We start from the raw sequence: 27,454 nt of genomic DNA, 5'->3' as shown, positions 1-27,454 counted from the left end.
AATTTTGAACCTCCCTCAGAAGAGTGCAAAAATGCATGCAGTAACAACTGACTGTGTTGACGAACTCAGCGTTAAGTGCTTTCAGAAACCTGTCTAGCTCTCAGCAAGCATGTGCTTGGCCTCAGCCTGGTCTCAGAAGATTTCTATTCCTTACCCACCTTTCAGACATCCCAAAGGCTCATCTACTCCACAACAAATACATGCTGCTGACAAAACAGCAGCAAATGCTGTTGAATACAGACAAGGACTTGCTCACAGCTTGCACAAGTATACACTACAGTTTAAAGACCACTATCCAAAACAACAAAAGTATTTGTTTTCGTAGAACTGACATTGGCCTTTTGCAAATGTTTGGAGTTTACTCTGAATCTCATTCTACGTAATTCCATAATTCTGTGATACAGTTGAACTTCAATGATTCCTTGCAAATCACATTGCTCAAAAATTTTTTCCTATTGTTATCTGAAGCAAGTTTTGACACAGTTGGCTGGAAGGTTAATAAACACAAGCAATTATTTATGAACGCATTATTAAAGAAGAGCACAATGAAATATCTGTCTATAAACTCTACTTTAAATAGGATACTTCCATGGTAATTTTTATTTTTCAGCTGCACTAAGAGGCAAGAAACGTTAGCATTCGAAAGCATGGAAATAATTTGGAAAGGTTCTCTATTTTCATATGCAGTGTAAGTCTTTGTATTAACACATATCATGCCAGGGAAAAAAATAACTACAAAAACTTTGGAAAATTCACTTTTCATTTAGAAAAAATCTGGTTGAAAGCAATGCTGCGATTCACAGAGAAACACTGTTTTACATTCTAAAAACCTTAAATTTTGTTACAGTGGCATCTGTTCTACTTAAACTTTTATTGTTTTTATTTTGAAACATCAAAATTTCTAATTACATGAAATTTTTTTCCACCTGATTTTAGCTAAGAAACTTTTGCAGGGCACATTTGGTTTTAGTTTTTGTAAATAAGATCTACTAAAAGATCTCAATTCTGTCTCAGTCCCTGACATGAATAGGTTATTTTGTGCATAATCAGAGGCATGTTATATCCTGTTCCTCAAAAAAAAAAAAAAAAAGAACTATTGAGTAGTCTAGCATTGCAGGATCAGGGCATTCTTTGTTTGCACAGGTCAGGTAATTAACAGATTAATGACTTCTCTTGTGTGCAAACTATCAGAGTCCTGAGTGCACGCCCAGCCCCACCTGTGGACTCCACCCCCCACATCTAGGAGCTCCACTTATGCTCAGCAGTAAGTCTTCAGTTCATGTCTGAGCCATATGGTGCACATGCCCGCTGCCAGCCCTATTTCTAGCCCTGCCTCTTGCATAGACCAACATTTTTGTGAGCTTGTTTATCCAGGAGAAATTTAAGCCTGAAGAAGCTACACTTGTTGCCTCAAGGACACATCCAAGGCAGCAAGACTGACCAAAGTCTGCAAAGACTGTTGGCTCAGAGCCAAAAGGGCATGAAGGGACTTCAGGAGAAGTTTTATCATTTGTCCCTAAGTATCACTATTTGCTGAAGTGACTTTGATGCTCCAAGACATAAACAGCAATCAAGTTCCCTTTTTTCATAGCTACTTATTTGTTCCAGGGTATCCATCTGATCTGTATCATGCTAAATGAACCCCTCAAGTTGAAAAGCAGTGGAGACAAAGATTAAATTGAAGAAAGAAGCAGCATCTTAAAAAAAAGCCAAATACCAAGACCCAAGGTGTTCTACTGATTGCAATCACAAGTATAACTTGTCAGTTAGCAGCAAGTTCTCTGTCTGCTCCTAGAAATAATTTAATGGAAAATGACTGGAGTCATATTTCTCAAGTATTGTAATTTCTATTTCATGCATCATACTAACAAAAAAATTTAAGTATCTATTGTCATCAGCCAGACAAAATGTTGTGCTTGTTATTACTTACATTCCAACTTATTGATTTAACTCACATTTGCAAGTGAGATGGGTTGTGATCCAGATTCTTACAGCTGTCATTGTCATTTCCTAGTCAATCTCAAAAAATTGGAATCTTGATTCCAGGTATCTTCTCCAGGAGTTTCCTTTAAACCATTAACAGATTTTTTACTCCCACAGACAGATGATGAAAATGCCCCAACTGACTGGACTGTTACGGCTAGTAGAGAGTTCAGTGGGGCTCACAAGCCCCACCTTTTCTAACAGTGGGGCTGAAATATTGTTTTGCAGGCAAAGTAGTGGACTCACTGAAACCCAGAGTCAAATCTGTGTGCTCTTCCTGCTGCAAAGGGTATGAGGCAAACAGCTCACAAATACAAAATGTTGCCAGTTGCAAATACAGCAACAAAATACAATCTTGCAGAAAAATGTGCACTAACATTAGATCTGTAGAGAAAGTAATTCATAAGCCACTTTTGTCAGTTGTCTGTGGACAGAGTATACGTAATCTCAGCAGTATGTGCAGAACTGGGAGCAAAAACAGTACTACATATCCTGAAGAAAAATGAGGCACCAAGAGAGAAAACATTCAACAAATAATCACAAGGAAACAAATATTTATTGAGAAATACACAACCTGGAATGTATCTATAGAAGTCATCTGACACCAAACACGCAGTAACATGTAAAGTGTAAAGCCACAGACTGCCTGTGGACAGTACTGAAGCAACGCCAGAAGGTAAATTCATGAACGCAACACTCCATCCAGCTGCAGACTTCAGTGTGTCTTGAAAAGGCACACTCAACTGGGCAGGCCAACCAGGAGGAGTTTAAAAAGTTGCCAATATCATTCAAAGAATGTGTGCTCCTGGCTGAAGGAATTACTAAAACAAGAAGAGAATTCACAAAACAAGAAGAGAAACAGAAGGTAAAAGAGAGCAGAAAATGACTGCTCACAGTGAATAAATCGGAAAAGCCTCACAGCGTCTCTTAAGGTATCAGCATTCTTGCTGTAAACCACTGGAGAGAGGTGACTCAGGTGGGAAACCTGCTACATTCAAATGCCTGAGGAAAGGCCTATTTTAGAAAAAAAAAAAAGGAAGGAAAATTAACAGGAGTAACAATACCTGTAAATAATCTTTCCCAGGGTATTTGACAAATCCATTTACAGATGGTGCAACGTTATATATGTTTTTGATTAGTCCCTTTATAATATCACAGAAATTGCTATTGACATTAAGTCCAAATAAGGTTTAAAAGTCATTTCATTGCCATTATAAGCAAGCTGCACTTCAAATAAAGGAGTGGATTTAAATGTAGCCTGTGTTTTCAGTCAGATACTGAAGAAAACACTTGATAGCTTTGAACAGCCCATCTACAATCATGTGGTCTATGTATTCAGTGTAGAGTTTCCATTCATCAGAAAGAGGATCCGCCTGAAGCAAATACTGATTGTCCTGAAAAGAGTAATTTAGAGAATCGCTAACAGGGGTTTAGAGTTGCTCTTCCCTGTGTGGATTTCTTATCCCAGCTAACTGATCAGTCCAGGAATAAAGGAACTCTCACTTTGATGAAGAAAAGTATTCCCACTATTTACAACATAATTACCTTTTCATTGTAACTTTTACACATACATCTGGAACTAGTTACTGAAAGCTCTTTCCCTTTGGAGTTAGATTTGCTTCAGCAAGTGCAAATACTTAAAACACTTTTAGCTTTTACCTAATTCTATTTTTCCTAAGTATTCAGATCTATTTATTGACAATGTACCAATATTTCTGGTACAAAACAGTTCACATGATAGTAGACCCAGTAAATATCTGATGCATCTTTACTCTGTTTCTTAAATCATACTCCATTGTTTGACCATTTCCCTTCTGAACAGAAGGAATGATTTCTATCGTCTTTTGTGACAAAAAAAAGTGGTTTTCTTTTGTTGTGCGTTGTTTGGGTTGTTTTTTTTTTTTGTCAACACAACAGCTATTTCATATTATCCTTAAATATTCAGATAATCTCATCCACACTTTAAAGAGTCACTCCATCTGCTCATTGCAACCCTAGAGATCTTCACTCTGTCAAGTCAGAGGGAGGCATCTATCCAAAACACGTTGGCATGTTTTTCAAAAGTCTCCAATTCATATATTCTACTTGTCTTTGCAACATGGTCTTCTGTAGCTTCTGTCACACCTTTGCAATTATAGTTAAATATGAAGTACTAGCAGAGCAAGAACAACTTACTTTTTCTAACATTATAAAAATATTTTTGAATATTTTCTTTGTTCACTCTATTAGTCAAGAAACCTTGATAAAGGCTACAAAAAAGGACAAAAATCAAATGTATTCAAACTTGGAGTTTTAAAAACATCTAGTATCAGGTTTTTAGTCCATGAAAATACCCACATTCATAGTAAACCAGTGGAATCTGCATCATATTTATACATTAGTAGAGAATCTGGCTTTGAGTACATACAAAATGCGCCAGTATACTTTGGAAAATCAAACGTTTCTGTTCCTAAGACAGATGACTGTGCAAGAGCAGGATGAGTTTCTCTATACCGCAGCTTCTCCCCTGTCTTTCTGCCACAGCTTCTATGTGAAACAGCCAGGTTCTCATTTTCTCATTCACAGGCAAGACAGCCAAACTGGCATAATTCTGACAGTGGACATTGTTTTCAAACTGGATTATACCAGCTTGCTCTTGTTATCTAACAACCTGTTTAAACCCAGGAAAATTTATTTTACTGGCTGTGCGTATGCAGACTAGAACCATTTTACCTAAAATCAATCCAGCACCATACCTTTGATTAAAAAGTATGATGGAGTTGGAATTATATGCTCGTGAAGGTCTCTTACAACCTAAGTCATTCTATGGTTCTGTATTAAATTTTACCGAAAAATCCAACACGTCTGCAGGATTCCTGGGCTGCTCTTTCCATCAGCAAGAAGTCATCCAATTAGGAAACTGTTTTCTTTGTTTCTGCAGCAGAAGCTGCAGTACTCCCGGTCAGTACTCACTCCAGTAATGACAATAGTTTTGTCATCATACATCTTTGGGAGCTGGACTAAAATCACCAAATGATTTTATTCTGGTCCCTAAAAACCACTCTGTTCAGCCCACTAAGGTAAGTTTCATCATCTGTTCCTAGTGTTATAAGCCACTTGGTAATGAAACTTAACATAGCATTAGCGTTATGAGTGTTATTAGTGTTATAAGCCACTTACACTTGATTTCACAGATTTCCTGATGGGAGGAATTTGTTCTGTCCATACATTTACAAAATAACGCATTAAGAGTCACCTGCTTGTATTCAAAGAAAAACATGCATACACTCAATAAGACTACAATGTACAATTAACTACAGAGTAACAACCATCCAGCAGACAAGATATTTGAATACAGTTTGATATTGGTTTAGTTTAGCTGAAGATTTGAAGAGATTATTTATAGGTACGTCAATTTTCTAGCATGTCTTTATATTCACACACAACTGTCAAAAAAGAATCTCCCTTATTTACCTTCCTTATTTACCTTGTAAAGTCTTCTCAAAATACAAGAGCACTGAAACTGCTTTGTGTTAGAAAGATGTTTTCAAATCAAGATATTCCATCTCTTGCAGAAACAGCAGAAAGCTGCAGAATCACAAACATTCTGTTATTCAGAAAAAGGCAATCAGACACTAAGAACCATATCATGAGTAAATCCTGTGTAATTTACTGAAGCAGAATTTTCATCAGCCTTCTGAAAGCAAGAGCATGAAGTTTTTGCCATCAGTATTCTTATGTTCTAATCACTTCCTCTAGGTCACATGTATAATATCTGCTTATAAAATGAAATCGAAATAGCATTTATCTCAGTCTCTAATGTTTCTCAGGGGACAGGTATAGTGCAAATACATGATCCTGTTACACTTTTTTGTACTGAAGTAAAAGCACGAAATCTGATACTTATCTTGCCCTTATCTCTAGAGCAAAAAAAGAATTTTTAACATGAAACAAGGTAATTGCTAAAACTAAATTGTTTTTAATAAAAACAATCCTAAATATCATATACTGAAATTTACTACTGTGCTGCTTTCAGATTAAAGTTGTCTCACACAGTCCAAATTCCAGAGAACGACTACAGTGAGGCCCAGTGTACAGAGAAGATGTAGAGACTGTGTAGGAATCCATCCATTCCACTGCTCTCTCATTTTGCAAAATAGGTTTTGTTTCCACTATCTACAAAACTCTACAGAAACAAAAGAGACTTCACCTCAATGTCATTTTAAGTACCCAGTACAGCTATAACTTCAGCCCCATTGTACAATGCTTTACAGCAATACTTACGGATGATTGATGTGCTGAAACTGCATTCTGTGCCTGAGAAGCCTCTCGTAACCCCTGAGACTATTTTAAACTGCCTGAAGTCACTGGCATGATTTTATGAAGTGCATCACATCCATTCCTTAAATTAAATAAACAGAAACATTTATGGTGATAGACTGCCAACTTTACCAGCATATAAGCTGCACGTAAAAACAAATCCGCTCTCACTGACCAAGGGGCAGCAGCTTCCCATCCAGAGCCTTCCATCCCTGGGCAAAATTCCCAAGGGCTCCATACAACAAGTTACACTGGGTGTGGGTGATTTCAGGTGCTCCAGGGGGATGCTTTCATTTCCCCCACTCTGTGAAACATCGATCACTCTGGAAAGAATGAGGCCTTCTGATGGCTGCAGCCAAGTCCAGAGCCTGCATACAAATCCCAATGGCTTTTCTGACCGGCCACAGAAAGGAAGCCTGGAGACTTGCAGGGTGTTCCTTGGGCAGAACTCCAGCAATAAACGTATGGATGACACTACAGCAGAGCGGGCTACAGACACAAATAAAGGCACTGTTGCGTAGTCACGAGACCCATGAAGAGGAAACACCTATGAGAGCTCATTTGTTCTGTCACCACGCAGGTCTGTGACACTTACGTTAAGATCACCCTGGAATCTGGTTAACCGCCAAGATAGCCAATTACTCCGTCTTGAGATTTTTCGTGCAGAGAACACATTCCCCCACATTTTATGAAGAAGTTTCCTTCTCTTTGACAGCATCCCAGCAGAAATCAGACAAACTAGGAAAAATGAAATCAGCAAGGAGGACAGTTATGAGTATGATTCACACTCATGGAGTGGTTTATAAAAATGAAGAGTTTCCTATGAGACTTTATGAGCACAGGAATACGCACAGATCTGAGGTTTTAGAGACAGGAATTAGAGCCAAAGTGTACTTGCTTCCATCAGCTTTCCTGTACATCTAGGCAATCTCTGCTGTAATTATTTTCCATTGGGATTCTGAAGAACTGGATATAGCTGATTGAATTGCTGTATAATTCCATTTTATTAAGTTTTTTGCTCACTGAATTTCATCAGAAAGTAATTTAGTTGTGGAAAAAATTAAGAATTCTGAGCATCTGCACATTCATTTTAAAGTGGAGGTTCAACATAATTTTATTTCATTGAAATTCAAATTAAGAAGTGTTCAGATTTCAAGTATTTTTTTAAACTTCTCATAAACATTTCAGCAGCCCCCAGAACTTGCGTTTTGGTTCATCTGCCTTTAAAATCTCCCTATTTCCTGCTACTATTGCTACTCTGTCACATTCCTTTTTATAGTATCTCATTCTCCAAATCCTAATGTGGAGAGAAATAGCCTGCCTTACACTTAATTCCAACTCTCTTATTCTCCATAGGCAATAGGTATCATTAAAAACTTGATCAGTAAAGAGGGAATTTCAGAATATTTAACTTCCAAAACTTGTATATTGGCCAAAAGGATTGGCAAAACATTACTGATCCTCCAAATAGTACAGCAACTCTCCTCCAAATGAGCTAGATGATGACATTCTCACTAAATCTGCTAGTAATCAAGCTAGGAATACCACAAGAACCTGCCTCTTTCACAACCTTTCAAGACTTCTGACTTTGACTTTACTTTGAAGCAAGAAGTACAAAAACTGACAATGCATGAAAATGAGTCACGTTACAAAAGCCAAGTCAGGATTTTGAAAAGATCAGCAAAAAATCCACTGCATGTTTACTTTGAATTCTGTTCAGCTTTTTCCTTGTCATTTGGCTAATTTCAATATGCGTGGGAATATATTGCCTGAATTTCTGATTACTTTAGGAAAAGTGTTATTAACCAGACAAAATTTCACCTCTTTTACCTTAGTAATTGCTAGCTTGCAAATGAAGATGCTGTTCTTCGCATTTTTATCTTTCTTTCAAGAAGGAATGATTTCTTGTTTCTATCACCAGCTTGCAAAGATGAGCAGAAAAAACACTGCTCCTCTTGTTAGGAGCAAATAAATACCCTATAGCAGGCACAGCAATATACCTGCAGAACAGTTGTAATACTAAAAACACTGCACAACAGAAAACAAAAGAAGCCTTTGGAACAAAGCTCCTTTGAATATATGGCATTTAAGAGAGAGAATCAGTCAGTATAGTTCAGAAAACAGTCAAAGAAAATTACTGTTCTGAGATTACATATGAAACTGTAAAGACAAAAAACCCAAAGGAAAATGCCTAATCAATTACTTAAAACTTTTGTCAGCATCACTGCAAATAAAGTATATATCTCTGCGCAAAAAAAAAAGTGATAATAAATTATGTCAGTTAAATAAAAATTGAGAGGACTAAAACTAATAATGTAATAAAATTAACTATAGATAAAATAACAAAATTTAAATTAATAAAAGAGAGGGAAATTTCCCCCTACTTTTTGTTTTCGATTCTCAAAGATCTCTTTGTAGTATGTAATTTAGTCATCAAGCACAGACCAAAAAGCAGCAAAATTGGAATAAAAGCTGGAAGTGATAGCAAGCCTTTCCAGTAAATTATCAAATATCCGCAAGTCTGTAGAAAATTCATTGAAAAACAGATAAAAGAACTGCTATTTAATTCTAAGCTATATTACTCTAAAATATGCATTTTTCCCAGGGAAGATTGCTTTACAAATTTTGTTAAAGTCATTTCTTACTATCTTACTGATTTTTTTTTTCCTTTTTTGGCTTCAAAAGTAAAGTAGAAATCACATCATGAATCTGCATGGAATTCTATTTTTCATTTATCTTCCCATGCAATCTTAATGGGTTGCATGAAATGCTGTGGCTTGAAGGCTGAGGAGATTACTAAGAACTGAGTGATGGGCACAATAATAAAGCTAATACAAAAACTAATAAAAATTAAATCTAGGAGAACAAAAATAATAGAAAAATCTAGCTACTTGCAGTATTACTGTGAGAAAAACAAGAAAATATAACTGTTTATATATATGAATAATTCATATTGCATATTTATGTATAACTAATTATTAGAATCGGCTTTTTGTTTGCTTGATTTTTAGGAGGGGTTCTGCAGGACAGTTAAGAATGGTGGCTGGAATAGCACTGTGAAAAGCCCGTATCTCACACCACTGAGAAATCAGACTGGACAACACTGCCCAAAAATCTCTATAAGAAGGAGCAAGGTTCTTGAGGGGAAGAATGGAAAAAGGATGGATGCACAAACCATTGTAGATCTATTCCAAACTGCATGACACTGGAATAGTGATTTGTATACGAAACACTGTGCTGAGGTCTCACAAGCAGCTGTGGCCAGGAATTGGTGCTTTTTTTTTTTTTTTTTTTAACATATTGACTTCACTAGCTCTTTTACTGCAAGAATGGGTCAAAAAGTCTGTGGCACAATGCCCTGAAGAAGCGATTCTGGCAGAAAAGAGGAGGAGAGACATACTAAAGCACTGCATATAGTTTTTCCAGAGATCAAAATTACTCCAGAGATCTCGAGGAATCAAGACAGCAAGAATTATTCTTCTCCTAATCTGGCTGACCTTGGTAAAAAGCTATTAGGAGATGTACACCTGCATGCTCAGTCTGTGACAATCCAGTTTGTTCATTGTTGTGTGAACGTTGTTGTTGTTCTTGTGATTCTGTGGGAAATGGCACTGAAGCTTCAGAAACCAGTAAATCCACTCTGCATCAGACAAATTGCAGACGCCTTGTAGACAAATTCAGGAAATGCAACCAGAAAGTTTATAGCATGATTTTATATCATTTTTTCCAACAATATGTTTGCAGTATTTGAATATGTATTACCAGCAGCAGCCTCCATTTCTGACAGTTTGTGGTTAAATATCTCATAAACGCTAACTCACTTCTTCTATTCTGACCTCACTACAGTCATGCTGACAGCCCAAATTACAGTATTTTATTATATTGCATCTTTACTGTGTATTTTATTTATCTCTGTTGTGCCTTCTAGTTTTTGGCATCTATTCAAAACCTTTACCTGTGTCCTCCTGCTGTTTGTCCTTCTGGCAAACTGCTCTGTTTCTTTTGTAGATCTGTTGTTTTGTTTCTTTTGTTTTGTGTTCAGAGCAATAGCTTTTACTTTTGTAAGCTACAAAGTTTATTTATTTCACAAGCTTAAGAAGACTCTCAATGACACCAAACTGTGTTTCTGAATTCCTAGACAGCTGCAAAGATAGCCCATGTATTAAATCACCAATTTTGACAACCTGGGAAACACTGCTTATAAATATATTCCTTATAGCCTAAAGACAGCTTAATTTAGTGGTGAAATTTCTAAGTACGTAATTTTAAATATATATGTTGACTATAAGCAATTCACAGTTCAACAGGTTTGTGCACTGTCCATTAGCTATTTGTTGCAGCTTTATGTCTTGGCTTTCTGTGGCTCATCACAATTCTAATAATATAGCATCCATAAAAACTGGAACTTCTTGTGGTATGAGTCTTCTGCCTGATGTAACAGCTACATTGGCTTCATCGTTTCTGAATTTCCTTGAAGGAGGACATTCTTCCTGGATCTGAAAAGCTTTAACAATTAATTCCTTCATCTGGCAATATGCTACACTGCATAGCTCCTAGAATTAAGTACATAGTCTTCAATTAATTTGGATTTTCCTTTACAGGCTGAGATCACAGCCCAATCTCACCACCAGAATAAAATAAAAAATTTACTCCACTTCACCTGTTGCATAGATATGAACAACCGGTGAGCTTCATTAGTTTAATATCTCGCTATCAGTCTTCACATCCATTAAAAAACCTTGTCGTCTTTTGATGTTTACAAATAGAATTTTAGCAACAACTCTTTCTGTATTTGCTTGTCTCTCTAGAAGGTGATTTCCAGACTTGAGCTTTTTGAGGAGAGAGATTTCACCCATTTTGGTTTGGGCAAGATTTTCTAAGAATCATAAGCACCTGAGCCAAGTAAAAAGAATGTGGATGGCAGTGGTCCTCTATTTCTTCTGAAGCTTCCCACCATGGACTTGGAAACTTAAGTAACAGAAGTGAATTATACAGACCTTGAATCAACAGCTCATATCAGAGAAAGCCCTGTGCTTTGCTGTAATTCTTTTTATGGGACTACTGAGTTATTTTGCAGAACATTCCTGGTTGATAAATTGCAATGCTTGTGGAAACCTAGCCTGTCCCAGTGCTGGTAAAAGTTGATGACAAACAGAAAGTAGGCTGATTATTTTCATCAGAATCAGTCTTATGCAGAGAGTGAGTGTACGAGAACCCATGTATGTTCCTGTCAGCCATATTCTATCAATCATCTCCTGCCCCCCTCAGCAACAGCACAGTGTCCATTTTCTCCCATGTTTCCCTGTTTCCCCCCCTCAGTTCTCTTTGTTCCATCTGTTCTACATGACACAGGGCATGTCTGAATGCATACACAAACCCCTTCTCCTAACTCCTGATTTTATGATACACCTGCTTTTATGTTCATTGTACTCCTTTGGATGTAGTGCTGTGCTGTACAGAGTACAGTGCTGATGGTAAACTTGTCCAGACTCAGCAGGAAGCTGTTCCTTACAGCAATTATACCTGATGACTTCCTTTCCATTTTCTTTTAGCTTCTCATGAAACTGTATTTTCTGAAACCCTGTGAATTTTCCCTTAGAGTCCTACATAACTCTACGTGTTCAACCATCTCTTTTCCATCCATCATCTGTTTTCCATCATCTTTTTCATTTTGTTAGATATTTGGCTCATTTACTCATATATTACCTACTCCACTACTTTATATTTTTCCTCACTATTTTGATTGTCATTTTCTTCAAAATTTCAAGGGTTTACATGAGATCAAGGTACACAGCTCCCACTGATTTTAATCACTCCCATTGACTTTTACGTGAGTTTTCAGCTAACTCCTTGGCAGCTCAAAAAATACAGGGTCTGGGTATCATTTATATTTTGTACTTCTTTCAATGGGAGTTTAGAATCACTTCTTTAAAAGAACCATCTTTTTAAAGCTTCTCCTGTTTTTGTGATCTGACATTACTTTGACTTTCAGTAGCTGAGGACATTTTCTTAGAACACAGAGAAACTGAATTCTGCAAATCCAGATTCAGAACAAATTAAGAAAGATTAGTCTTTTGCCCTTGAGTCACAGCCAAATTTTGCCCTTGCTTTTTATCACTGTAGTCTATGGTGGTGGTCTTTTTTCTATTGCAGATGAGCACGTCTTGAATAATGAATGACTCTGCCATCAAAAATATGCAAATCTTGCTCTTCATTTAAATATTTGGACATATCTATTTCAATTTCCTAAATCCTCTCGTCTAACTTGAGCTATAAATGATGCTAAGACAATTATCTAACTCTACCAGACTGCCTATTGTTCATTCAATAGAAACCCTTATTTTTATTGGAATGTCAAACTATTCCTGTGATTTTTCACCTATCATTTCCTTGATCTTCTACAGTGTTTCTGTATCTTAAGTAATAACCAAGGTGCCTGCAGTTATAGAACAAGGATACTTTGTCTTTAAAAGTAATCTATTCTAATAGACCATCTGATATAAATAAGAACAACAGGTGAGCTGTTAGGCTCATAGTCTCTTCATCTACACCTTAATTGTTGTGTTCCTTCCAACAGAACTGCAGTCCACTGGCAGACTTTTGTTACCTAAAAAAATATATTTTTTTTTTTTTACTTCCTCCTTAATTGTGTATCTCCTAAAGTGCTTTCTCCAAACCAGGCTATTTTTGTACTCATGTTTCATTCCAGACATCAAGCTGTCTCTCACACAGCTACAAGCGTTGGTGCAACTGCAGACAGTTTATCCCACCCAACAGTTTACAAAATACAAACACTAGAAATACCTAATACAAATGAGAACCTGAAGTCTTTACGCAAGGCTAGACTGCGATTATCCTTTATGTAATTTCAAGGGGAAAAAAAACAAATAGAAGGATTTAAAATCATAATAAACTGGCAGCCAATATGTCTGCTGTGATCCTGAATAGTCCCTATAAAGCATGTTGGCAGAGCCCTGAGTCACCTTCCTAAGACTAGTGATGAAGCTGGCCATGGAGGAAAGAATTTGGATTCCAAAAAAGCCCAGACACTTGGATGAGAAAACAGTTTTGCATTCCCTGTTTCACAGACGTAATCTATATAGTTTCACTCACTGTGAGCAAACAGGATTACATCCACTGTCTACCACTGCTTCTTAGTCAAACAAGCTACAGTACTGGAGTTTCCCTGAATATAAAGTTACTTTCAACCACAATGACAGATACAAGACACATCTTGTTTTCAACCTACTGCAAGGCTGTGGTGTAAACAGATTTTCAGATTGTATTTGGAGCTGAGGATATAGGTCTCATTTGTCCATATTTTTAAGAGTTTTTCCTCACTATTTTAAAATTTTCTGAGACATTTAGTCCATGCGAAAGAAAACTTCATCATAAAATTTGAGAGTGCTGAAGAAGGAATGTTTGCCAAAATAATGCATTTCCCAATGTTTTCTATTCAACTACATGAAGGCTAAAAGCAGCACATGCACCAAACACAATCAAGCAAACAAGAAGAGCTACAAAGCTAGAAAAAGAAAACAAACACTATAGGTATGGAAAACAGATTGGCTGCAGCATGATTTCTTTTCATTCTACAATTCTTATTCGTATTATGTTGAAACTTAGCACCCAATCCTGAAAATTAGTCCGGGCAGCTATGTTTTTACTGGAGGTTTGCCTGGAGCAGTTATTCAGGATCAGGGCCTGCCTCATCAGGTGGTCCCACCAACATGAATTACACTAGATCAAACCATATTTCTAATACAAATTAATCACAGCATGCACTCAAATATTTATCAAATGTTTCTTAGCATGGTAATTAGGTTAGCAATTCTCAGAGTACAGAATTTTAAAATACAGAATATATTAAATGTTTTACCTGAAAAGCAGATTCCAGTCCTACTGACTCTTGAAATACAGGATTTAATACAGTTTCCCAAATGGTGATCGTTCATCTGCCAAGTGAATCTCAATGACAGAGATTCCTGCACTATGAACACACAGAAAGTTCTCAGAATTCAATTACAAATACCAATACTTACTATTCTGAGCAACAGCTCCAAAATAAAGCTCTTTAATTTCAGATTATAACTGGAAGTGTAACCAAATTATTGCACTCTGTCACTTTTGGCACTGCTGACAAATAGAGGAATTAATCCTGTACCTGTTACACACATTAACATAAATGCAAGTAATCCCTTTCAAATTAAGAATGTGTAAATAAAGATTACCAGTGTAAGTAAAAATGACAAGATAGGGTGGATAAATCCCCTGAAATTGAATGATACAGTCCATTTAGTTTCTTTCTCTAAGGCATGTGGTTTCACATGCCTGGCTGAAACTAAAAGTACATGAGAACATAAGACCCTAAACAGCAGACACTGCATAAAGTGCAGTCAGCAGCCCTGACACTGGATGTTCCGTTTATGAAAAAAGCAGTCCCTGAGATCTCTCTGCATCCCTCACAGATTGTGTTCTCCCTCATAGGAGGCTCCAGACTGAAGCACAGGTATCAACATTAGTCACAATTACTTAAGCAGTTATATCCTACTACCATGAGCAGTTCCTTTAGAGACGGAAACAAACATTTACAAGATCACACCTCAAATTCTCTTCTGTTTTTCTGCCTCTGTTTTACATCTTCACCCACTGTGACTCAGTCACAGCACAGATAACTTAACAAGAAAAGACATTATATAACCAAGAGGCTAACATACTACTGTACTCCTTTCAAAGGGCTCAATAAAAATGCTACAGATAAAAACTAGCTAGATTCAGACTACATTTTTTCCCAGTGTGCTTCCCATGATTTCCAGTCACCCTGCGCCACAAAACATGCCTTGATCTGCCTTTGTGGCAGCCAGACTCTTTGCCAGTCCTCTTCACAGCTCAGTGAAGTGAAAAAATGTCAGTCCTTCACATGGCCAGGCAAAGGAAATTCCTGAGGTTAAAAGAAAAGTTTTGATTCCCTAATCCATAACATCACTCTCCAAAGAGAAAGCATTCTATCCATTTTTTTTTTTTAATAAGCAAGCCATAACTAGATTGAGCACGTGCTTTCTGTGTGAGAATAATAACCACATTTCACCAAAAATTGAATAAGCCTATCGTGTAAATGAAAGACTCCCTAAGCACACATTAGCAAGAGAGACTGTAATAATCTATCATTCCAATGATCCCTGAACAACAGGATCTGTAAGTAATTTTGATAGAACAGATTGTGACAACTTCATAGGAATTGTTATAAGTTGCACTGGCAAAAAGCTACAGGAATCAAAATAGGCTACAGGCTGTTGTGTCAGTTCACGTATGATCAAGCATTGAAACTAGCCTTCCTAAAATCAGTGAGAGGATTTGCTAGAATAAAAAGATAAAGTGACAGTACAGAGATGACTGAGTTGGCCCATGAGACAACCATACTGAGAAAAACAAAGATTTTATTGTTACATGAAAATATAAAGTCTGTCTTCTCATTTTTTCAGGAAAAAAAAGCAAAGCTGAACACTGTACTCCTCATTATACAATTACTGTTAAACACAGGACATACATATATTCATAAACTTGAATAGGCCCTGTCAGCCTAGTGGTCCCGTGAGCTAACACTGTAAGAACAGAGAAGTCTGGATTTTTTTTTTCCTTTTACAAGAATATAGGCCCAAGTTATACTGGACTATGCCATGCATTAATAAGTGAAAACAGGTGCGCTGGCATTATTAGGGGTATAAATCTTTTACCCCTCACCTCCTGCATTTGTCCTTGTGTATCATCTTATGCTGCCAGGCAAAATATGCCAGGCAAGACAGTGTCAGAAAACTGCACTAGTCTTCTCCTTGAGAAAGGATTCTGGATTTAAGAAAATAATTCTCAATTTTACAGAACTCTCAATATTTCACTTGCAGTGAAATACTTCAAAGATAGTAGCAGCAGACAGTAAAAGGTGTCATTCTCCCCTCAACTTCTCTGCAGAAGAGCTAAAAAGTTACTGTCTGTGAAAGTGAATTAGTAGAATTTATCTGCCAGGCCCTACTCGTGAACAGGCAGAGAGGAAATAATTTAGAAGAGTTTAGATATTCTTGTCTATAAGAAAAAAAAATTTGGCCTTTCATGTCAATATTTAATTCACTATTAGCATTGGTGCATCCTATAATTAGAAAGCTGTTTACCTATTTGCAATTTTGCATGAATAAAAAACAAAACCAGTAAGTTAAAAAGAAATAAACTGTTCTTCCTTTCAGTTCTATGTCAGTGCAAAAGGCCAGTTTTGTACTTGCAGCATGCTATCTAAATGTTGGCATCCTCATGTTAAATAAACGCTCTACTTACGCTTCCTCTCCTCTGCTCATAGATCACTCCCCATGTAATGAACAAAAGCATTTACCAACCTGTTGTAATCCAGTATGCTGTGTTTGCTTTCCTGTTTCCCTTCCCACTCTGTCATGGGCTGAACGCCCGTTAACCGTTGACACACTCCCATGAAACCATCACTCACACGGCTGATCATCTACACAGAACATCCCCCTGTCTGACTCCCAGACTATTTTCTCCAACTGGGGTCAGTACCTGGTGTGAAAAGCTTTAGGAAACAGCAGAGAGTTAGAGGCGATACTTCTTTTATCCTCTTTCACCTATAAAATATTTTATTTTGGTGACTTCTGGAAAATTGACTTCAGTCACTTTCATTGGCTTTGGCCTACACAAGCTGAATGGTATTCCATTCACGTGCCACTAAAAGCAGAAAATGCCTCCCTCTCCACTAGAGAAATAGGTATATTTGCTAAAAAACAAAGATTGAGACAAATAAAAAAATAATTGCTGACTTAATAAATGGTTTGGGCTAGCTACAAAATTTTGGCTTTGGTGCAATTCATAAAATAGTGTTGGCAAGGCCGCTCCTTGTACCTTCTACCATACAGAAACTAGGGCACTCACTCAGGAATTTGTATAGGCATTTGAAGTAATACATTTGCCCCATATCTGCCCCTTCAGAGAGTGCTCTGGGAATCTTTCCCATACTCTGTAGTGGGGATGTCAGAGAACCAGTTGTCCTCCAGTAACTCTTGCTCCATTAAGCTATCAGATCTCAAAATCAGCACATTAGGTCTCACCTTCATTTTCCTAATTTATGCAGTCCCCAATACATTTATCACAGAATCACCAAGGTTGGAGAAGACCTACAACATCATCCAGTCCAGCCATCCACCTATCACCAATAAAACTCATTGCAATAAAATAAAACAAAAGTAGTAAAAGCTGGGTACTGTTGAATGCAAACCTGCTAATGTAGTGACTTTATCTCTCCAGGAAGAGAGTTGCTGGCATCAGGTCGCAAGCTCAATGCAGCCACAAAAGTGAGAACACAGCAGTAGGGTCAGACTCAAGAATTTAAGTCCTCATTGAAATGCCTTCTGTGAAAATTCGATTGTTCTGATTTCCAGATACAAGTCCTGCTCTCTGTTTCAGGGCAGTCCTGTGCAGGGCAGCTTGGGTCCAAAAATCCCATGTTGTCACAGTGTATATTAGCTCAGGAAAAAAGAAGCACTGAAACAGCTCTAGACCTTTTAGTTGCATTCTACCCAGAGGTCAGAGCAGAGCACAAAAGTTGTGTCTGTTAAAATCAGCCTACTCAGGCAGAGACAGCCTCTCTCACCTGCTTATAGTTGAATGTTCATCTCTCTTGATAAGTTTGAAATCAATTTCAGTGCACTAGATCTAATCTAGCAGCAACAAAATGATTATAGGAGACTCAGTTAACTGAATTCCAACTGACTCCCCAGCTTCAGCTAATTACAGCCAAAAGATCCTTGCTTTCCTTGTCTCGCACTAGTTTTCTGACAATTCATGCATCATAGACTTCACTACATTGCTAAAGCATTACTTTTTTTTTTTAAATAAAGGTGTAAAATCTTATTTTGTATACAGTTTATATATCAGAATGATAACACCACTTCACCATACAGCAACCTTTAAAAAAAATCATTAAACTCTGAGAAAGTGCCAGGAAATGTCACAAAACTGCCCTGAGGTGTATGAGCATTACTGTGACAGCCAGGGCATGTATGTGGTGGTGTCAAGGACATCTGTGGTAAAGTAGACACACACAAAAATTGGAGCAGGAAGGGAGGCAGAAGCAGCAGCATTCGGTGCTCTGAGGAGGGTCTCTTGAATTAAAAAAATATGGGTTAGCATCAACCCTAAAGTATTTTGTTTCATTCTGAAGATTCTTTATCCCTCTCTTCTCCCCCCAAATAAATGAAAAACGTCATGCCAAAAACCCCAGACCTCAGAAATCTTTTTGTTTTTAAATTCTCAAAGACCAATTTTTCATTTCCAAAAAAAAAAAGAAATGTTGCTAAATACTCAGTATCAGATGTTCTGGTTCATTTTTCAACTTGCTTTCATTTTTTTCTGAGAAAATCATTTGCCAGCTCTGAGCAAAAGTTAGGGATGGTGTCAATTGTTCAAAGATCCTTTTCCTGACAAGTACACTATGAACAGTAAAAAGCACTGTCCAGGTCAATGTAGCAAATATTTACATCCTCTTGCTTTACTCTACTCCTCTGCATAATGATATGCTGCCATACTTGCACTGTCTTCATCTAAAGCCTCATCAATTCATCAGTGATTCTAAGGCACACTGAGACGCTCACTCAGAAGCATATCAGAAACAGCTTTCGCAAAGAGCATCAGAAACACTGTTAGAATCAAACTTTTCCAGAAGGTACAATTAAATTCATATGCATTTCTTCTTAAACATTAGAAAGAATGACACTGGAAGTTTTTAATCAACAAAAATGCACTGTTATCTACACTTAAGTACAGCAAAGAGCATTTAGTAATTATTCTATTTTTCATGTCTTGTATATGTAATCTGGAAACCACATATCACGACTGAATTAATCTGATCCTTACGAGACAGCAGACAATGGAGGGTTAATATCTGCACCTCTGTTTTGCTCCTGCTCTTCCTGTGCCAAGGTGCAACAAAGAGGCCTAGCTCCAGGTGATTCTCTGTGCCATATGTGCTGCATTTCCTGCACATGCTAGGAGCTGAGAACAGCATTTCCAGGTTTACAGCTAGTTTGATTTTCTCACTTTCTACCAGTTTAAGCCTGCCCCCTCCTGTTGTTTAGATATTTTATTTAGTTTGCATCTTTCGATGTCTTTACACCAAGGGCGATTAACAACATACCCCAGAAAAGCACAGGAGGAACAGAAGTGCTCTGTAAAAGACTAACAGCCAAATTCAGCCCGTTGGAGAATCTGCTCATGGAAGCATGAAATTTTCACAGATGTCTGCATAGTGCAAGGGTAGCGTGTCCAACTTGTTCTGCTGCCTTTGCTATTCAGCATATTTTTTCGCATGGCTCTGGGTTGGAGGGCAGGGGAGAGCTTATCTTTCACAGCATTTCAAAACATGAATCAGCATGGTCATTTTCAATGGGTAAAATACTTAACACACTGACCCCCGTACACTCAGCCTCGGCTTCTCCTAGTGGTCCAGCTGACTGAAGTCCCTTCTTCATTCATATGTGAAAGGTGCAGCATTTGGGATGGCCTCAATTGTATGGCTTGATTTTAAGAGGCACAGCTGAGCTTTTCTGAGGCGACTCAGATTGATAAACCCAAACTGAGCTCTGCTGTGGAAAGGCAACAAGGAGCACAGGAGCAAAAGGGGCTGTGGGCCATGCTGCAGCCGTGCTCTACAGAGCTTCAGCAGCACTGATGCTTGCATGGGAAACAAAACAGGGCAGCAAGATCAGGCGTAATTTCCATCAGGGATTCATTCCTAGATGACAACTATTATTATAGCTACCATATACTGTATCTTCTAGTGCAAGAACAGCCTGCATGGAAAGATTAGTTCCTCACAGAGTAGTCAGACTCATCATGGAACAAGCAATATTTACCAAGGTTTGCAGAGGCAAAGGTGTGGCTCACCAGCAGCAATAGTCCTCCAGCCAACTTCCCCTTGGGATTTGGCAGGGCAGTGGTCTCAGCAGTGCCATAAACAAAAGAACAGTAAGATAAATCCAATGCTGCAGGCTAATCAGTTCTCAGATTAATTTGGAAACTAAGGGCCTATAGAAGCAACCAGCATTGGTAAATATTTTGTATGTTATTAACACTGTGAATCACATTTCTCCCTCTCCAAATGTCTTTACCCAAATCTCCCCGATACACTTGTAACCAAATGCCATGCAGAAGCCTATTTTTAGGAACCAAGTCATAAATCTACAAAAACATGGCTCAATATCAACAGTGCTAATCCAAAAACTAGTTTCTCACAAAACAATATACTTAACATCACAGACCTGTTGTTTTTCATTTCCACATTCTGGTCAGTAAGACTGTTTTCTGACCCATTTTATGCCATTAAATAACACTGAATCTCTTTTAGAGCCTAATTCTCATTTCATAGGAATTGATGGCAAAGTTGCCAGCTGAAGTTTGGAGCCTATCACACTCCATTTATACCTAACATGCTATAACACATTAAGACTTTTTTTTTTTGCCACAGGAAAAAGATCCAGCAACGTACATCTGTTTCACAGTAAAAACACGATATTAATACTACCCAGTAATTCAGCTGCTTCCCAGCCTTTGGGCAAACTTCAATGCTGTGAGCAGACTCTCCATTTTCATACTTGTAAATTCCTTAAGAGGAAGTTGGTAGAATTAACATGAGAATATGTTCATTTTCATATAAGTTAGGCTGTGTAGTTTTTTTCCAAATATTTTTCCAGAGTAATAAATATAATCTTGTTGTAAAACTATACCTCACACTATGAATTAGGTGTTGAGTGTGTGTTCATTAAAGAAAATGCAGTAACTGAATATTATAATGGCACAAAATGGAATCCAGATACAATTCCGGCAGGTTACACAGAATGCAGATCACTGGGGAAAAAATAATTCTTTCAGAGTGTATTAGTAACTCACAGTAGCACTGGGAAAATTAATAAATTGGTTTTTTGTACTGAACATACTGACATCCAAAAGAAGAGGAAGAACTTCCTCATTATAGAAATTTACTACTGAAATTTTCTGTTTCTCCTGGGAAAGGTCTTTAAATTATCAAGGTAGAGACTCGGTAGGAAGCTGTTTAACATACAAGTTTCATTGATCATTTCTGCTTTTGGAGTGAAATTGTCCTCAAGTGCCTTGATTTCAGCCACTCATGGCTCCCCTTTTACTACTGCCCAACTATTCTTTCAGATATCAGCTCAGGTCAGATGAACGTAGGCTACAAGCACTATTTCTGCAATTCAGAACAGGCTAAACAGATGTAACACCTCTGTACTTCCAGGGCATTGGGAAAGGCTGTTTGTGAAATGAAGGTCTTGAAATTATAGCCTAGGGAAGACTTAGATAGCACAGACACCTTTGAAGTACCCTTCATGGGTATCCTCAAACTGCAGCTGAACTCCAAACATGCTGCCCACCATGCACAGCACTCAGAGTTCACCCTGCCTGAGAAGACAGTTGTTTCAAGCTCCTAATCAAGAATTTGGAAGGAACTGACACAGCAACAGATCCTGTGAGCTGAAAGTTCATTTGTTCAGTCGAGTGGATGAAAATCACTTCTTGGAACTAGGACCACACATAACATAACACACTGAATCTTCCCCCCCCCCCCAAAAAAAAGTAGTGTGCCTCCTTTAATGTGTGAATGCATACAACAGCAAACAAAAAGCAAAAGACTGTGTGTGAGAAGTTCAGGGACACAAAGAGTTAATTCTTCAACAAGAAATTCTATCACTGTTCAGAGATGATCTACATAGTTCAGGCTATAATGTAACATGCTGCTCTTAAAGGAAGTTGTCAGTGTCTGATGGGTTTTTATTACAATTGCTCACTATAAAACGCACTATTTAATTACTGGCATGAAAGTGATTCTAGCATAAAGTAAGAAGGGGAAATGAGACCTCTCCACCTTTTTAACAGTTGATGCACTTGTGCACGTAAAAATACAATGCTTTCTCATATTTATTTTTAATGATGCACTGCATTTTCTTAGATCTATGGGATATATTTTCTACATTGATCTCCTTATATATGACGCTGTACCTAAAGCAATATGTGATCACAATATGTAATTTAAATAAATCTAACATTGTTGATATATAGGTCAAGAAGAGATTAGTCATTTTGTGTGCAACTTAACAGCCCATTAAATGGCACATGGCTAGTGCTCAGCTTCTAAAATACATTATCTTTCCTAAGACATTTCAAGTTGAAGTTCTAAGACAAGGCAACTATTTCTAAATTGCTGAATTAATGCTTCTGCAATGTCATGTATGATCTGGAACTTGATATTTTTTTTAACCAGCAAGCCAGATTACAAAGCACACATTCTGCGAGAGTACACAGATACTGTAATAAAGTATAGTCAAAATAAACTAACACAGAACATAATGACAGGAAATACAAATATTTTTAGGAGTCAGCTTTTCAACAAAGCAGAGCACAAGCCAGAGTTTCTGACAGACTTTTCTTGGCATGCATTTAGAATCTACAAACTGTATGTGTACATGGCTGCATGGTATTTGTATCCACTACCAAAGAAACAACTGAACATTTTGTGGATTGTCTTTACCCCACTGAAAAACCTTGCACCGGGACAACCATACCTACTGGGAAAGCAGTACTGCTTGGGAAGAGGCCAGATCAGACAGATGGCACAGAAAAGGGGATCAGTGAAATGTTCAGTGGTGGGACGTTTCAGTGGCAATGTAACATTTAAAAGTCAAAGAAAGTGGTCAGTGTCTTGAGCTTCTGATATTGCTAGAAAAGAAAGGTATAGACAAACAAAACATTTTTCTAAATTATACCCAATAAATACAATCATTTATGTTCCTGAGAAAGATATCTGAAATGTTTACTGGCAGTATAAAAATACATACTTCATCCTAGTATACAATCAGAAATATTTTACTGTGTTTTCTAAATGAGTATACTATGTATATAAAAGAAAACCTCTTACTTTTTTTAAATAATTTTTTGAAAACGAGACTAACGTGATTCCTATTATTTCTATGAACTTTATAACCTTCCATAGCTTTCCACTTTTTAACTGTGATAGAAATATGAAACAGAGATTCGGTTCAGGAGCACAATCAACAGGCTATGCACTTCACATCACTCTTCCTTATTTCACGTAATACTGCTCACAAAAACCTGAGATAAACAGACACTACCTGATTTTTCACAGACTGAGTTTAGGAACGTTCACTGAAACCTTAACATAGAGATTTAATCAGAAGTAATCAAGCTACCAAACAGTGATTCAAGCAGTCCTGGTTTTGTTGCCAAGAACACAAAAAATGCTGACATTGCTCCACCACCCAGCCACTCTGACTCCCCATTTGAGTGACTCAAGAAGATGGATCAATCTGTGAATGAAGTTCTCTGACTCATCCATACTGCTCAGGGAGATGGGTGGCAGTTAATGACACAACAAGCATCTGCTGCTACATCAGTGGGGAACACAGCTGAACTACAGTGAAAGTAATTATCTTTTCCAGACCCTCTGAACAGAGCCTCGCTATCAGGACTCCTGCAAATATTTCCATATTAAACCTAAGTCATGTATATGTACATAGTTTCTGCACTGGATCCTATCCAGCTCAAACACATGGGTAATACAGATCCCACTATGCGAGTCAGTCATCATGCTACACAATTACTTCTGTTTCATAGAATGGCTTGGGTTGGAAGGGACCTCGAGGATCATCAAGTTCCAACCCCCCTGCCACAGGCAGGGGCATTTATGATGCCACAAATGAAGTATTAAAAACAGCACCTCCAGTATGAAATGTAGCTTTTGTTCTTAAGAATGTTTGCTTGTCCAGTGACATAAAAATGATCAGTACACCATCAAGCGGGGAAAACAAAACAACTAAAAAGTTACTCAGAACTAACTCCGTCATCTCAGACAGCAAAAACACTGCTGCAAGGAGCCACCAGCACACTAGTATGTGTTACACCAAATGCACCATCCTCAACAAAATTATAATTTGACAGGGATTTCTTTTGTTCAAATCGTGACAGTTTATCCATGTCAGTGTTTATTATCTTACTGTCATTAAACTCCAGTGTAGACTGCCAGGTCACAATCAATATGTGAGCTTAAAGCAGTATTTTGCTTTATCAGAAATGCCAAGAAACTTATTTTAATGTTTACCAAAATTATTTTGTAATAGGTCAGCACTGTTTTTCTTTCTTTAGAAAGTACTCTGTGCTGAATCTTTTCAGAAAATATTAGATACGCAGTGCATCCACCAGATTAATAAGGCTGCACTGCTGTGCCATAGATAAAATGGACTGCATCCTGGTGAAAAAAATTTGGCTAGTGGTAATGCAAATAAATACCAATTTTTAACTGTATTTTCTATTACACGGTTTTAGAAATTCTCAGATGGTTCTTTTGTCCATTTACAAGAACAGAAATCTGTTTTTGAAATGCGGTTTTATTACTAACAAAGCAACTCAAACGCTGAGAGTCAGTACAAATCTGAACATTCTACATCCTGATCTGGGCAAGTAACAAAGGCACTGCAAAATATAACGAGGAAACAGCTATGTACCTACAGAAGCCCATATTAATGGCCCATGTTTTAGTTACGAGGGAATTATTTCTGGCTGCAGCTTATTCCTTCAAATTAAAAGATCTCCTGTCTTGAAAAAATTCTCTCTCTCTCTGTTGTTTTCCTAACTACCACCTAATTCTCAGCATATTCACTTTCATATGATGCTGGTACATGCTTTCTGAAGTTGTTTTCCTCTTTTCTGCTCAAAACTGTTCTGAGGTACACTAGCCACTGAGTCACCCAGCTTGCCTCACTCAGCAATGCCCAACGCCCTTCTTGATTCTCTACCTGGACTTGAGGTTTAACATGTTCTTTCACTTCTAATAACTCCTTGCCTTTGCAGGGGCTCAATGGAGAAAACCCTGTGTCCGTGCCATCCAACCTGCCAGATCTTCAAGATCTGCCATGTATTTTGTTTCCTTGTGCTCCCTCATCTGCATCTGAAGTCTCCAACCTAAGCTGCTACTTCCTTGAGCCTTTGTCCTTCATCAGTCTCTCCCCACTCTAAGAAATACCACTCTAACCAAACAAAAATTCCTCTAGCGCATACATGGAAATACAAACTGTCTCAGTTCCCAAGCCTTGCTTCTTTCTGTACACATACTCTCAACCACTCTGGCAGCATCCTCTGGATAACTAGCTGGTGGCCAGAGTGGCTGAAATAGAGCTCCTACTCTCCTCACACTTTCTCCAAGTTAATCTTACACTAGGTCTCCCATCATAGCCACAGCAGATAATAATGCTGTCCTGCCCATCCCTCAAACAGAATCTGAACAAAATCTTCAACTTCCACCTAGGTCCTTTCCGAATAGCTGCATGCAACTGTTACAGAGCTTTACAGCTCAGAGCAGGAGATAAAGTCTTCCCACCCATTCATACTGAGAAGCCTTCTTCAGGCTCTCGTCATCTCACAGCTTGGTTACTTCAGTACCTTTCTTCCAATTCTGCCAAACACCACCTTGTTAGATAGTCAAAGAGCCTTACCCTACAGTGCCCTTCGCACCTGGGACAAGCTTTTTAAGAATACCTCTTTGGTACCCTGTTATCTTCAAATTCTTACTTCGAACTCTCTTTTACCACTGCACCAATTAAATGCCGAAAAAACTGCTGCGCTCCCAGATCCACGCTATCTTGGGTCCTTCTGCTTCCCTATCTGCATCCATCTGTCACCTCTCATCTTACGCTATGCACATTCTGTGGGCCAGGGATGGCCTCTTGTGCATTAAAGTACACCCCTCTGAAAGACTAGGACTTCTGAGAAAAGAACTGCAGGCCACAGCAGAACACAGCTGTGGTAAGAGCAGCTGTCTCTGTCAGCATAACTTCCCTTACTGTAGAAGGGAGAAAAACCCCACCAGGCCTTTCTTCCCAAATGTGCCTGCTTGCAGCTTCTCTTAACAAAACAGCATCTGCTTGACGTGGAGGCAGGCACTCCAAGGTACACATCCGTGTCTCTCACAAAGCCTATCTAACGCTCAACCAGCTTTCTCCTCATCAGAGAAATAACAAGGTAAAGCTTTAAGAGGTCTTGCAAAAAAACAAAAACAGAGTCAAAACAACCACTGACCTGATCCAGAGCTCATTATATTTAAAGGAAATTTACTTTAATGAACTTTGATAAAGGTCTGATGTCATAAAGAAAAACAGGCTTTTGCTGAAATCGGTTGAGGCATCACAGTATGAGACAGAGTGCTCTTCCAGTCCCACCACTGAGTTATTCGGCCATTCCCAGCCACCTGCTGGCAGTTCACACTCCTTCTCTGGGCTGCCTTCCTGTAAACCTAACCTACTCCAGCTGTTCTGCAGTCCCAGGCCTTAACCCTTGCATCCCCATACAGAACTAAAGTACTTACTAACTTCCACTACACCTTCACTTTTCCCAGATGTAATGCGATGGAAAGCACAGCAATGACAGCAAAGGAACAAGGTCCTAGGCTGGAGCAAGCGAGAACTTGCTCAAATGCAACAGCTATGGGCACAGAAATAAAAGAAGGAAGCTGCTTACCTTAGAAAGGCCTCAGGTAGACAGGGACCTCCAGCAAGATACAATTACCTGGCTGCCAACCCTTGAATGAGGTCTGGGAAGGGTTGGATCCAGGCTCCACCCCTTCCGGTCACTCAGGGGCATTGCATGCACCTGAGCTCCCCTGGGTTGGCCCTGCCTTCCCACCAGGTGCTCAATCACTGGTTCAAGCCATGACTTAGCATTTCAGCTACACAGGTGACTTCATGTCATGCTCTCCATGCATCTCTGGAGAAGGCCTAAGAGAAAGGTGATCCATGAAAATTGCAGAGCAAAAGGAAACAGACAGACTGTGACCATTTGGTATTCTAATTCTAACAAAAAAATAAATGATAAGTGTGTTTTTAGCATTGTCCTTTCTAATTTATCTCTTATAAAACAAGATTAGACCTTGCTACTCAAGTTTTATTTTTATACCTATATACACATGCATGTATACACTTATAGGAAAATGACTTCAGTGTATTTACAATATGATACTATAGCAGATGCAGCCTTAGTACTGTTGCTATTTGCTACTGGTCATTATAAGAACAAAGTCAAGGAAAAGCTCTATAGT

At 38.2% G+C, this 27,454-nt stretch overlaps 1 long non-coding RNA gene across 2 annotated transcripts; it reads right to left on the bottom strand.

Annotated features, from left to right (window-relative positions):
* On the bottom strand, nt 5,140–27,002 carry LOC110400433. 2 transcript variants are annotated; one of them, XR_002439835.1, is made up of 4 exons: nt 26,878–27,002; nt 14,162–14,272; nt 6,247–6,364; nt 5,140–5,550 (listed from the first exon to the last, which is right to left on the bottom strand). It is a non-coding gene; the product is annotated as an uncharacterized LOC110400433 (long non-coding RNA). The 2 variants fall into 2 exon arrangements; XR_002439834.1 differs by lacking the exons at nt 14,162–14,272; nt 26,878–27,002 and adding an exon at nt 6,878–7,033.

This window comes from Numida meleagris, chromosome 5 (genome assembly GCF_002078875.1).
Source record: "Numida meleagris isolate 19003 breed g44 Domestic line chromosome 5, NumMel1.0, whole genome shotgun sequence".
Classification (NCBI taxonomy): domain Eukaryota; kingdom Metazoa; phylum Chordata; class Aves; order Galliformes; family Numididae; genus Numida; species Numida meleagris.
Note: the sequence above shows the minus strand (reverse complement) of the source record. Positions and strands in the feature narration are given on the sequence as shown.